Source organism: Macaca nemestrina, chromosome 5, assembly GCF_043159975.1.
Source record: "Macaca nemestrina isolate mMacNem1 chromosome 5, mMacNem.hap1, whole genome shotgun sequence".
NCBI lineage: Eukaryota > Metazoa > Chordata > Mammalia > Primates > Cercopithecidae > Macaca > Macaca nemestrina.
In genome coordinates this window covers 46,330,609-46,345,593 of record NC_092129.1, presented here as the reverse complement: position 1 = coordinate 46,345,593, position 14,985 = coordinate 46,330,609, and positions in this window count along the sequence as shown.

The window sequence follows — 14,985 nt, the reverse complement described above, 5'->3', positions numbered from 1 at the left end:
ATCTGTTTATTTTCTATTAGAGGTAGCCTGTAGTTGAACATATATATTGCCTTTTGAAATTCAACAAAAATATTTAGTTGATTCCAGTAGCACTTGGAGTAGTGGATTCATATATGGAATCTTGAATTAATGGAAAAAAAGAAAACCAAAAACAAAAACAGAGCATCCGAGTATAAACAGTGAAAAATGGTGCAAAATGAAGAAAGCAGGGGCGTGGGTGCATAAAACAGACACTTGAGAAATTTTTCAAGCATGATTCTTTGTCTTCTTGAACTCTGATTTAAAGGTTGCTAAGCAACAGTGGCAGTAACAGCTGGGACACCCTTGATCTTGTTGTGTAAACTATTAAAAATAGGTGATGGAAAGTGGCACCATGGAAACAATGACTCTACTGAAGCAGGTGTCTGTAATACAGCTTTTCAATCTAATATTAGAGGTGTAAATTACAAAAAGACAAAAATAAAATAACTATATCTTTCATTTTACTAATCTTTGGCTTTGATAAGGGATATTTCTTCTCTTTTGCATTTTCCTGCAATTCCCCAAGCATGTTGGCTCAAAAAATTGTTGATAATTTTAACTAATTACTAATATTGGATTTTGATTTCTACATTTCAAAAGTGATTTCTTTTTTATAATTTCAAATTAAATCTAAATTCTATATATCCAGTTAAATATAAAGTGCTATATAATGGTCATTGTGCATGAATCTTTTCAGGTTTCTAATTAACTAACATTAATTTTCAGAGGCTAATCATCTTATAATTATTTATTTTAGATTAACAGGAATCACCTTTGAAGACCTCCCTGAATCTTGTCGTATAAATGTTTTCAATAATAACGATACAAATATATATAGCTAGTCCACATATTTTAAGGACTTATTCTATTTATAAAATCAACAGTAAATAATTCAGTTCTTATTTTCAGATAGTTTATGAGATGCCAGCACTTAATGACCTGTAGAACCAGTGTAAACCTCAGTACTGACAGAGGTAGAAAGGAAACATTTCCAACAATGTCACCTAAATCAAGCTTTTCCGGCCAGTCAAGTGAATTTGTTTTTTTTAGATATTCAGTTGAAGCACCATTAAAATAAGAATATGAAGATATTTTGTATTTAGAGCATTTAAATAAAATGTGTAATAACTAGAAGAGTCTGTAAGACCATTTCTACTTTCATTTTACACATGGGAAATAGAAAAACCACAAAAGCAGAGACTACAATTCCTAAAGTAGCATATCTAATCCGCTTCCTATTCCAGAGCTCTTTCCACTGTGTGATGATGCTAAATTTAGCCTATTCTAACAAAGATTTTAGAATTTGGGGAAGATTTTATTATTATCGAATGATAATTGATAAGTTTCATGGGAATTTCTGCTCATTTTAGTTTTCTAAACTCATGCATTAAACTTCGTTTTCATAAAACACATAAAACAATTATAAGACATATAAATTTAAGATATTAAGAATATCATGTTCTTGTTCAAACACAAGATATTCCATTGACACTAACTGGCAGTGAAACATAAATCAGTGAGTCATGCTGAGTGTCTTGACTTCTTAATTCCAAGTTTGGGAACAGGCAGATATGGCTGAAAACCTGGATTCTGCAGAGCAATGACAAATATAATTATTCTATATTAGATAGTCATTTGGAGCCAGGCTGTGTGTTTGGAATCAAGGAATATGTTGGGGCTCTTCTCACAAGAAAGAAGGTAGAAACCATTGCCTGTGACTATGGCTTTCGTTATCCACATAGTAAATCTACTTAAAAAAAAAGCTTTTAGAAATAATAAATTAAACAAAATTAAAAGATGAAATATTAATAAATAATATTTAATTGTTTCCATATAACACAATTTTAAATTTAAAAATTGAAATAGAAGTCATATACTTCTCAATATAAAGCACAATGATTATGGAAATGAATATATCAAAATGTTTTTAACCCTATATTAAGAAAATGATTAAACATTACTGAAGATTATTAAAGAAGTCATAAATACATCGATAAAAAGTACGATTTTTATATAAAATAGACAATATTATAAAGACACTAATTTTTCCCACCAAATTGGCTATAAGTTAAATGGAATTTAAGTCAAACTCTCAATAGGTTTTATTATGAAACTTGACAAGCTGATGTTACTAAATCATGTGGAAGAGTAAATGATCACTAACTGCCAAGATAATTTTGGGAAAGGTTGTTGATATGGTTTGGCTGTGTCCCCACCCAAATCTCATTTTGAATTGTAACTCCCACAATTCCCACGTGTCATGGGAGGAACCCGGTGGGAGGTGATTGAATTATAGGGCTGGGTCTTTCCTGTGCTGTTTTCATGATAATCATGAATGAGTCTCACAAGATCTGATGGTTTTAAAACTGGGAATTTCCCTGCATAAGCTCTCTCTTGCCACTGCCATGTAAGAAGTGCTTTTCTCCTCCCACCATGATTGTGAGGCCTCCCTAGTCATGTGGAACCATAAGTCCATTAAACCTCTTTCTTATGTAAATTCCCCAGTCTTGGGTATATCTTTATCAGCAGTGTGAAAACAGATTAATACAGGTGTGGTGTTTGTAATAGCCTTGCCCTACCCAGGTTCAAGGGAACTCTGGTTGAGCTGTTTATCATAAGAAGTGCATTATCAGAAAAGATATTTGCTTGGATACATTTATCAAATTAATGAATTTGAAAAATATTCACTAACCCTGTAATTATATTTTAAAACTCTGCATTGAAATTGTTTGGGGAGGCAAATTTAACTATTAAGATGCCAGACTTGCTAGGCAGAGATTAAGATAGTTACTTAGTCTACTGTTGTTTATTCCTATAACATTATAAGTGCAATTTTTCATAACCTTTTGTATCCCAGGATTACTTTTACGTTTTTCATTATTTTGAAGAAAAACAGGAATATAATAACAATACATCCCTTCTGAATTGTTTTGAAGAATGTTTGAGTATTACTTTGCCATAATTGTTGAGGTACTTCATAGGAGACACTTTTGTACTGTGGTAATATTTTCCAATTTAACAATCCTACTTCTTTAGTTAATGTTAAATGATATTGTATTGTCAAATGCTGCTCCTGTACTTCTAACTTGGGCAAAATTCCTATTTCTTAAGTCACCTAAGGACATCAGACTCAAATTCTTGCTGATTAATCCTCCTTAAATCCATCATCTATTTAATATTTTAAAGTATATTAATGGGGTTTTATTGCTGAACTAATTATTTAATTAATCCAGGCTAAAGTTCTTTCTCCTTTAAAAGAGTAACCTCAATAGGACCATGTTTCAATATGCAAAACCTAATAATACTCAAGTAGCAAGTAAAGGAAAGTAATTGTGTCCTTCCATATTACAATCCATTAAAAAAAAATCAGTAGCTCCTGTAATTATTCACATGTCAAATTTGAACTGTTTCTTATGTTATAAATATTGCCAAACTCCCAAACTAGGGAGTAATTTAAGAGCCAGACTGGCTTGCTTTAAATCCTAGATCCACCTCTGGTTAACTATGTGAAGTTGGGCAAATTTTTATTTTTCGATTTTCTCATCAGTAACAGATTATAATAATAGCAACTACTTCATATGGTTCTTATGTAGGTGAAATGAGTTAGTATGTGTGAGCCTTATGGAAGAATATGTGACACAAGCCAACACCATATGGGTCAGCTATGATCATGCTGGCCGATGCTGTGCTAATGTACTTCCTCAAGCTCCAGGTGTTCCCTTCAAAAGCACTTGAGCTTTTTAGGATAAACATATGAGGCCTAATAAAACAAAATCATAACTTTCCTGTGATTCAGACTCTAAATATTTACTTTATTGAAAGAGGGGCTAATCAAGATAGAAAATATATGAATTGTTTTTAATCATGCCAAAGAAACAATTTCAAATTTAGCTTTTTACTTTTGAAATTTGCCTAAAAATCAACTGTTAATTTGTATAGATTATTTTTTGCTAAAAACTTTGTACACTCAGGTCAGCAGGAAATATATACCCATGTGTAAATCTACAAATATGTATGTGCCACTCATCTGATATTTACACCATGATAATTGGTAAATACAAAAAATATTTTATGTGTATATGTGTAAAGATGATACTGCAAGAAAAAATAATCCATGTTTGTGTGTCATTTTCAAAAAAAAAATCTGGAATAATTTTAGATTTAGTGAGAACTTGCAAAGATAGAGTTTTCATATTCCATTCACCCAGTTTCCCTAGTGTTAACTTTAAAAACTAACAATGATATGTTTGTTGAAATTTAAAAGTAACATTCTGAGGTAGGAGGCGGGACTTGCTGCTAGGGCCAGGGCTTGGACACTGGACCAAATTGAGAACTAGCTAAAACAGGACTGGGGTGGAAGCAGCTTTCCATCACGCATGTCTACCAGTGTGCCATGTCAGTTGACATGGCAATACTTGGGAATTACCACCCCTTTCCTTGGCAATGACAAATGATCCAAGAGTTACTACTCCTTCCCTAGAAATTTCTGCATCAACCACGCTTTAATCTGGATGTTATTAAAAGTAGGTATAAATGTGACTGCAAAACAGCCCTGAGCTGCTACTCTCTGCCTATGTGGTAGCCCTGCTCTGCAGTAGCAATCACAGGGCTGTACCACTGCCTCTTCAATAAAGTTGTTTACTTCTACCTGTGACTTGCCCTTGAATTCTTTCCTGGGCAAGGCCAAGAACCCCCTTCTGGGCTAAGCTCCACTTTAGGGCTTGCCTGCCCTGCATCAATTGGTACATTTCTATTAACTAAACAAAAGGCTTTATTTACATTTTACCAGTTTCTTAAAATTCTTTCTCTGGTCCAAGATCTAATACAGGATATTACATTATATTTAGTCATTTCTCCTCAACCTCCTTTGGTCTTTGACAGTTGCTTACTTATTTATTGTTTTTCATTACTTTGAAATTTGAAAGAATGCTGGTCTGGGTATTCTGTAAAATGTCCCAGTTATAAATGATTTTTATCTGAGCAGATTTTTATCTTATCAGTGTTTTTTTTCTTTCTTGTCCCTTTTTATCATTTTTCTTGAATCTTAATAATGAACCATAATTAGATCTATTACTTTTCCTATCATAATGTTGGCCATCATCTTATACTACGCATGTCAACTTCTTAGCTCATCTTTGTGTCTTGAATGTTTCTGTGGCCTCCAGCTGCACACGAGGACAGATTCACAAAGCCTAAGTTTTTCTTTCTTTCTTTCTTCGGGCTCCTGTGCTTTTGTGCCCTGGATGCCTGTCAAGCTTGCTCACATGCACACTCTTACACACCTTTAAAGAACAAGGGACAGTATCTGATGGCTATAAAATCCCCACCTATTTTTTCATACAGAAAATTCTCAGTTGCATTTATGTGATTCATTCTGTTCCATTGAATTCCATTGAATTCCATTGAATTCCATTGAATTCCATTGAATTCCATTGAATTCCATTGAATTCCATTCCATTCCATTGAATTCCATTCCATTCCATTCCATCCCATTCCATTCCATTCCATTCCATCCCATTCCATTCCATCCCATTCCATCCCATTCCATTCCATTCCATTCCATTCCATTCCATTCCATTCCATTCCATTCCATTCCATTCCATTCCATTCTCAAGTGGATTCTACACTGTTTTTAGAGGGATCAAGACCCAGTGGCACAGAAATCAGTGTTAAAAAATACTCTTAGGTAGGGCCAGTCATGGCAACTCATGCCTGTAATGCTAGTACTTTGGGAAACTCACAAAGGAGGTTTGCTTGGAGCCAGCAGTTTGAGACTAGCCTGAGCAACATAGCAAGACCTCATCTCTAAAAAAAAAAAAAAAATTTTTTTTTTTTTTTAATTTGCTGAGCATGGTGATGTGTGCCTGTAGTCCCAGTTAATCAAGAGGCTGAGGTGGGAGGATCAATTACACCCAGGAATTCAAGACTGCAGTGAGTCATGATCCCACAACTATACTCTAGCCTGGGTGACAGAAAAACACCCTATCACTAAACAAACGAATAAGCAAACAACAACAACAACTCTTCGAGTGGCTTTTTTTCCTTCTATGCTTTACTCTTTTCAGTTCCCTGACTCCAGTTCCCTTGGTACAAGCATTTTAAGGTGAGGGGGTAGGGTGAAGTGGCAATCAAATCTCAGACAGAGTAAAACAAAATAATTTTTAAATGTGTGTAAGTTCATCACATGTTATAAGTAATATCCTTGCCCAGTGCTCATGTTATTTGAATCGCTTGGTCTAACATTTATCACATCGTATTTGTAGGCATAGGAGGAAAGATTGAAACAAGGGGAAAAAAAATCTGTTGCCTTTTTAATTTATAGTGGTCTCTTGAACAACATAGGTTTGAATGGCATGAGTCCATTCGTAAGCAGATTTCCTTCCCCCTCTGCCACCCCTGAGACAGCAAGACCAATCCTTCCTCTTCCTCTAGTCCTCAGCCAACTCAACATGATGATAAACATGAAGACTTTTGTAATGATCCACTTCTACTTAATGAATAGTAAACATCTTCCCTTTCATATGACTTTCTTAATAATATGTTCCTTTCTCTATTTTATTGTAAGAATACTGTATCTAATCCATATCACATACAAAATATGTGTTGATTGTTTATGTTATCGGTAAAGCTTCCAGTCAACAACAGGCTATTAGCAGTTTTCTTTTTGGGGTAGTCAAAAGTTATACACAGACTTTTTGACTACTTGAGTGGTTGGTACTCCTTAAAGACCTACATAGTGAAAGTGAACATAATAGATTTGATCACTGATATTAAGCACATTGAGGTCTTTCAAGCCAAAAAAAGAGATAAAGTAAAATGAAAAGAAAGAGATCTCCATAGATACTTTTATCTAAGTTTTGAGTTCTAAAATTAATTCACAAGGAGATAAAAACTAGCATAAGAAAATAAAAGTTGGTCATTGTTCTCTATTGTATTTTATATTTGTACCATGACACTGTTGGAGCATATGGAATCATAACGAATTACTCTGTTAAAAACAAATATTCGTGTCATTTGCAATTAAAAGAGCTTAGCAATGGCACAAACCCACATGCATATTAAAATTGAGATAAGAATTAAGGTAAATAATTGTGAAGTGTTTCTTATGCAAGAGAAAGTAACAAATGAAGGGTAGGATTTTCCTTATTATCACAGGCTGTGACATCCAACACTCATTTCTTTACAGGAAAAATATTTCATACTCTGTACAAGGCACTGTGCTAAAAACTAGGCATGTATTGGTGAACAAAACCCACGTGGTCTCTGGGCCCATGAGACTCCACGTGGTAGGAAAAGTGTATGCTAAAAAGTTAAGGACTTACATAAGCACCGCTTTTGGATGTGATAGACCAAGGAAAACATTAGGATACAACAAAGCAGAACAATCTGAGTGGATTTCAGTTTAAATTAGGTAATTAGGAAAGACCTCCTTTAAATAAAAATGTAAGCCCACCCATAAACAATGGTTGACTTTTTCAGTGAAAAGAAAGACAAAGACTTCTGAAAATAAATAAAGGAAAATTTAAGAACCAAAGAAAAACTGTAAAATATGTATATTTTTGGTAAAGCATACTTACTAGAAATACTGGAAAATATTGACATGTTAAAAATTACTGAGAGCCCAAGTGATACATTAATAATACATTTGATCCAGTCAACAGAATGAGGTGACAAATTTGCAGTAAAAAAAATAAAATAGAAAATACCAGAAAAATAACTATGTCTCTTAAAAACATGCAATTATTGTAGAAAAATGAGCTTACACAAAAAATATAGGAGTTGTTTTGCTTAAGGGAAAAACAAAACTTTATAATAGGATTTACAATCTTAGCTTTCCTACTGTAGAAGCTCCACTAAGGTAGAGTAGGTTACTAAATATTGGTAATATTATAAATATAATAATTATTCCACAAAGTAAATGTAAAATGTAGAAATTAAGGATACACAACTATTCTTTGGTGTATTCGATTAAGAAATTGAAGCACTGAAGCAAATATTACTTATACTATGATTTATATTTTATTAGGAATATTTACACAGTATTATGGTACACTCTCATTGATACATTGGGGCAAGAAATGTTTGATTTCCACCCAGACTAGAGTTATCCATTTGAGAATGGCTTCTGCATGTTCCATATTCAATTATAAACATAAATTGTATTTATACATGGCTTGGTCTACTTGTTAATTTTTTTCTCCTCCTATGGAATGTAAGCTCCAAAATTATGCCTCTCTTATTTTTGTCCAGTATCTTCAATAGAATTTTATAAGTATTAATTGAATTAATGAATGAAAACATTATTTTAAACATTTAACATTAACAATAGATTTTCACGAAACAGAAACACAATGTAAGTGTACGTGTTATCTTCAAAGCAAAATCAATTTCAGAATAATGTGGGGAAAAGACTGTTTACCTTTGATTCCAGGAAAGGTAATTCAGTTGCCATTATACAGTTAATAAAACTGAAATTCAAAGACAAATGACATGCTTTCAATAATTTAGCTTTAAGTGGTATGATAAGGAGTGGGCACCAAGTATTCTGTCATAGACGAGGATCAATTTTAATAATCCTTTATCTTCATTCTGTGAATTGAGCTTATGTAGTTTCCTATGCAGACTGTTAGATGAAAACTACTTATTTCCATAAAATAGATTCAAGACTAGTTATATATTATTACTTTTTCTTTTTCTTTTGCCTTTCCTAATTCGTGAGGTTGCTGCATATTTGAGTTATTATAATTCTAATTATTCTTCTCTCCTAAACTCTCTTTACTGTTCCCTTGATGAGTGTTGCTTAGTCAACCTGATGAGGCTTGCCTAATAAACTCCTCTTGATGTTATAGTTCGGAATTCAGTGGGGGACAGTGTATTAGAGGGGTTAATCCAGTGCATGGATCCCAGTCCTGTCTTTATCATTTAGCAGTTGTGAAAACTTTTGCAAGTTATTTAACAGTACTTCAGCTCTTCACAGGTAAAACAAAGATAGTGAAAGTATAATTTAATTCCTTGGAAAGAGTTCCTTGATCTTTCTACAAGGTTAAGTTGACTATTCTATGATCTCACAAACTATTACCTTTCTTTTGTAGCACTAAAAACCCTTTAACACTTGTAATTAATTTTGCATCTATTTATAGAATGTTTGTTAAGTTTTGGATAACCTTAATGCTATAATCTATATGACAGTATTATTTCTTTTTGGGTTGATTATTGTTTTTTGTTGTTTTTCTTTGCTCATCATTACATACTTGATAGCTGCACATAGTAGATGCTCAGTGTATAAATGTTGAATTAATGAATAAACTTTCATATTTAGTATCATCCTCTAATTGTAGCATCCCTCCTATTCCACCTTACTAAGGATTAAATTGTGGTATGCAAAGTGTCAACTACTCCCTTTCCCCTTTCTGGCCTCATGCTATTTCCATTGTTTTGAAGTTATTGCATTGGAATTCAATTAAGAATAAAGGGATGAATATTTTTTAATATTTCAATATGACTCCAAATCATAGTCATGCAAAAATAATTCACATTCCCTTTAGAATCCAGATACAAATTATGTTTTATAAAAGTGCATCAATTAAGGTAATAAAAACTATTCTCGCCTTCTTCATTATAACAACAATGTACCTTGGTACTGTTAAATCTAGTTCTCAAAGTTAATTTTTAGGAAGTTAAGACAAGGTGTTCTCAGGGCTGTATTAATTTAACTGTAGAACAAAGCTTAATTTCAGACTTGAACACAAGCAAATATACATTTTCTTTCTTTTGTTTATTCATGCTGAATTAAATCCTTAGGTCAAGTAATCAGCCAATTCTTAACAAACTTTTCAAAATAATTCTATGTTCCCCAGTAGGTAGATGTCTTTATGGGCAAGCTCTATTTTGAAAATCTAAAAATAAAATAAACAGTGTAGCTTATCATTAGGCAAGTGTTAATTGCTTTTTCTAATTGACCAGCAGTAAATACACACTTCCTTTTAACTGAAGAAATATATGCTTTATATTTAAACTTACCTGCCTATATAATCTTAGGGAGAGTTGAAATTTAAAAGTTTTATGATTTCCTTAACGTTTTTAAACTAAATATTAAAGACCATCAAAGGAATATATATATATATTTTTTCTCACATTTCATATATATATGTATCTATCGATCTATCTATCTATCTATTTTCAACAGGGAATTCCTGTTTCTAAAATTGTAGTAAGTTTTAGAATAGGAAACAATATGTCTGCAGATATTTATGGTTCTTATAAATAAAATTATTTTTTGGATATACTTAATTTTAAAATAAATAAATTCTCAAAGTCATTCAATACAATAACTCATCAGCCAAAGAGGTAATTGCCATTTTTTGTTTGGATCTAGAATGCTGAAATAGAGGCTTGGTAACTCTATCCTGACTAAGGTACTGCAACGAAAATTTGGTATTAGAGGTACTTCACTTTTTAAAACTTTAAAATATCTTTTTTTTTTCTTAATATTTTCAAAGAACTGCAGTTTTACTCAAAGTTATTTTAAACTCTTAAGGGACATGCCGTTCTCATTTTACATAGCTTATTAGAGATTATACTAAATAATGTAATGTTGGTTATACATTTTATGTAGCCAATATAACTGTTAATAATAAAAAAGCAAGAGTCAATGATTAAAAAAATCTAAAAACTAAAAGAGAAAACAAAATTACAGTAATCCAGTAGAACTTAAAATTACCCATGGTATTTTGAATGATCTGGGTAATAGTATTTTTCCTCTAACCTTCACACCTTCATTAGAAGGAATACAAAGAGGATACACAGATCTCTACCTGCTCCTAGATCCATCCTCTGGTCTCTAAGCTGACAGTGTGGAACTGCCAGGTGGACAGTCAGTGCACTCAGGGCTCCTGTTAACATCACTCCAATACTTCACACATCCATTAGTTTTTTCTCCCAGACTGATAGAAAAGAAAATTACCTTTCATTTAAAAAGCAACCCACATATATCAAGGCCACATTCATATTCACACGTAACTGTGAAAGAACCATGAGCCTCATCTGGAGCTAGGCACTGTATGGTGTCTTTCTAACTCTAAACATTTCCTCTCCTGAATCACATGGATCAGGCTCCAGGGAAAGCCTTCTTCTTACTTGTCCTTTATCTTAGAAACAAATTGCAACTCCATCTAAATGCTATAGAGCTTTGTGGATGGTGCCTCTGGGAATCTTGAATATAGATGCTGTCATGAAGTTCAGAGAGAATTTGAACAGCAGAAATGCTTAAGGAAGGAAGAAGACAGATTAATTATCTTTCCGATCCTCCATTCAGCAAGAATGCAATAAATTCTTACATATGGAAGTGTTATTTCCAAGTAGTGCTCAACATCTATTTTCCTATATTTATTTTTGTTTCAATTATGATTATAGAGGTAGTCACAAATTAGTAAAACATTTGCAACATAGTAAATGATTTCTAATTATGTGGGGATATGAATTCTTCACAATATTAAGTATTTAATACCATACATAAGATTTCTACATGTGACCACAGAAAAAACATCTGTAAGTCATGATTCTGACTCTTCCCATAGGTAACTAGACGATTGTTGCCTGCTAGAAATGAATTTTGCCAAATATACTCAATTCAGTTGAATTAATTTTTAAATTAAAACAATCTGCACTTTTAAAATAACTTTGATTTGTTATTTTGATTTCTTATTTTTGTCCTTAATTTTAATAATTTCAAATATTTTAGAAAAAAGTTTTTGAAGACATGAAGTTTATTTCTAAAGATTTACATTGTCAGTTTACACTTTTATAAAAGTGTATTGCTTCAATTATTCTTGTTAATAGGTACACAACTTGTGTGAAAATATTAGAACGATGCAAGTAATGATTTTGCTAAAATGAGAAAAATAAATTGAATTAAATATATAATAATGCAAAAGTGATGAGTATCTTCATTTCATCACTCATGCAAATATTTCTGTCCCATCAACAGAGCATATACATAGAGAATGATAATTAAGTTTAATCATCTTTGATCTTTTACTAATTTTTGATCACTTTAAAATAAATATTTTATCAAAATAAAAATATATTTATCAAGTAGAAGGATATAATTCAATTTATTTAATATCAATTCATATATTTAATGATTTGTGAGCTTTATTTAAACATGGAAAATATTTAGATTATGAGATGAAGACTTCCAACTGCACTCTTTTTCTACTAACATAAAATTAGTGATGGAACTACTTTCACGTTAGCGGTTAGACTGAATTCTGGCTAACCCCAGAGAACACACCTTCTTTGTAGTACATTCAGACTATTTCTCTCCCACACTTCAAGTACTTCAAGAAGTTAGGACTTTATTCTCTTCTACATGCCTCTCCAAAAACAAACAATAAAAAGAAACACCTCATGATATTCAGCTACATTATTTACTACTCTTTCTTTTGGAATTCTGTTGCCACCTAGTATACTCTCACTTCTCAAAGATTTTAGAAACTGGTTCATTTTTCTCCATCGCAATTTGTCACAACTCTTAGGAATTTCGTATTGATATAAAAGATCTTACTCACTCTTTCACTTTCCCATCTTGGATGATCTTGTTTTTCACCCTATCTCAGTCACTGTATGGAGAATCATATCCTAGATTTGAATTCTTTCCACAATCTTACATTCAGCACCAGATACAACATTTTAAAATTTCAATCGATTTCATCCAGTTATTCAACTGTAATATTTTCCCAACCATATTACTTCTTACTGACTATATTTTTTATCCTCATGCACTCATTGTCTTATTTCTTGCTTATATTCCATTGTTTAATATTGTATTTTAGCAGGAAACACTCCTAGCACAATATCTCTATATATTATCAATTGTTTACACCTTCTTCTCTTTGTCATATGTGCCCAGTACACTCAATCCTATTTAAATAAAACTCTGTACACCTCATCTCAGTAGTCAAGGAGTTGAACGTAGTGGAGAAAATAAGAAATCCATGTTGATTTGCTTCACATTAATCATTAAGCAAATTTTCAGTTCTGACAAATAATTACATTTGGGTTCCATTGTTAAGTCACTAGCTACTCCCATTGATACCTCTGTCATGCCTTCTTTTTCCCTTCAGCTCCACGTCTCTTCTTATGAGCATCAACTGATGATCTTTATTCTTATTACACTGTGAGGAACATTCAGGGTAGAATTTTTACATTCTTCTCCCACCCACTTATGCACTTACCATAACAACAAATATTCATCTACACCCAAATGCACTGCTTTCCCTTCTGGGTTTTATTTTTTAAGTGAATTAAGGTAAACTCCTCCACTTGGACACACAATTCTATCCTTTCCTGCTTACTCATATACGAAATTATTCCTTCTCTCCTACAAACATATTTTGCTCTGTACTGAATCACTTCTATCACCATGGAAACCAAGTATATCTCTCATCTTAAAATAAAACATTTCCTTGTGTTCACATATCCCTCCAATGACCTCTCTATTTTTTTTATTTCACATTAGAGCAAAACTCTTTGAAACTATTGTCCATATTTTCTGCATCCAATTCTGATTTTTACAGCATCTCTTGAATCTAACTTATTAAAACGTTTGTTCTGACACTCGACTGACATTGCTATTCTCCAATTGTAGGCCACATCTTAGTAGTCCTACCAGCAACATTGGCCAAAGTTGATTCCTCACTCCTCTTTGAAGTCCATCCTTCACTTGGCCTTCACAACAAAACTTATGGGAAATCATGTAATAGATCCATTTAAATTAGAAAAATTATCCAATTTCATTATAATTGTTAATCACTATAAGATTTGATCACTCTGATAGTTTGCTGTCCTTACATCTCTTTTATCCTTCCCCAGTGGTTTACAGTGTCCTATAGGACCTCGCCTCCTTGCTGTTCCTGGAATACCTCTACAAGTTGGCTACAATTCCAGTCATTTCACTTACTGTTCACCCTACATGGAAAACATCTCTAGCAGAAATCTGTGCAGCCCACACCATCACTTGCTTCCATACCTGTTAAACAATTTTCTTATCAGAAAGGCCTTCCTTAATAAGTCTATCAAAAGGATCATTCCTGACAGATTACTCTGTCTACGTAACTTGCTATTTTTTTATTTTCATCCTAGAAAGCAATCCCTGCTGTATTTTTTAAAAATTGTTTTGTTTTTGTGCTTACTTCTTACATCTTTGTACAAGAATTTATGTGCTAGGATATTGACATATTTTGGAAAAACTGCATCAGTTAATTCATGTTTAAAATTTTACACTTAGACAATTCAAAAAGAATTAAGGCAATATTTTACAAAATATATAATTGAAAAAAAAAATCAGCCAGAATGTTGAGGAATACTAGCATGGTACACAGAGGATAACAAATTAATCAAACTCTTCTACAGGTGTTTGATATAACCACACTGATAGAGATAGGAAAAAAGAAACCAGCAAAGAATATAAGGAGCTTATCTAATGTAACTTTGGAAAACAGTGTTCTGACTGAAAACTGTAAGGCTAAAGTTCTGAAAGGAAATCTAAACACTGTATTTGGTACCTTAGAGCTAGAGGTTAACAATTATAGAACCATTGCACTTGTACATTATGGTGGAACAAATAAGTAGACAGTGTTGGTGGGAGCCAGGTTTCTTACTGTCAGAAGGGAAAGTTACAAATAAGCAAGAAAGGAAATCTAGAATGGATCCCAATGTTCTGTATTTGAGTTGGAGAACTCTAATATATTTATGTTTAGCTTAATAAGCATTCATAGATGGATAGATACTAAAACAGTTATGAATATGTGTGTACACATCGATTAATATACATATATATTCACTGACAACTAAGAAGGCTAGAAGCAATGGTGCTCCTGTGCCTAGATGATGGGATCTAAAATACATTCTCCAACAAAAGAACTAAGAGCTCCTTGGAAAAAATGGCAAATTTTAGGGCAAAAG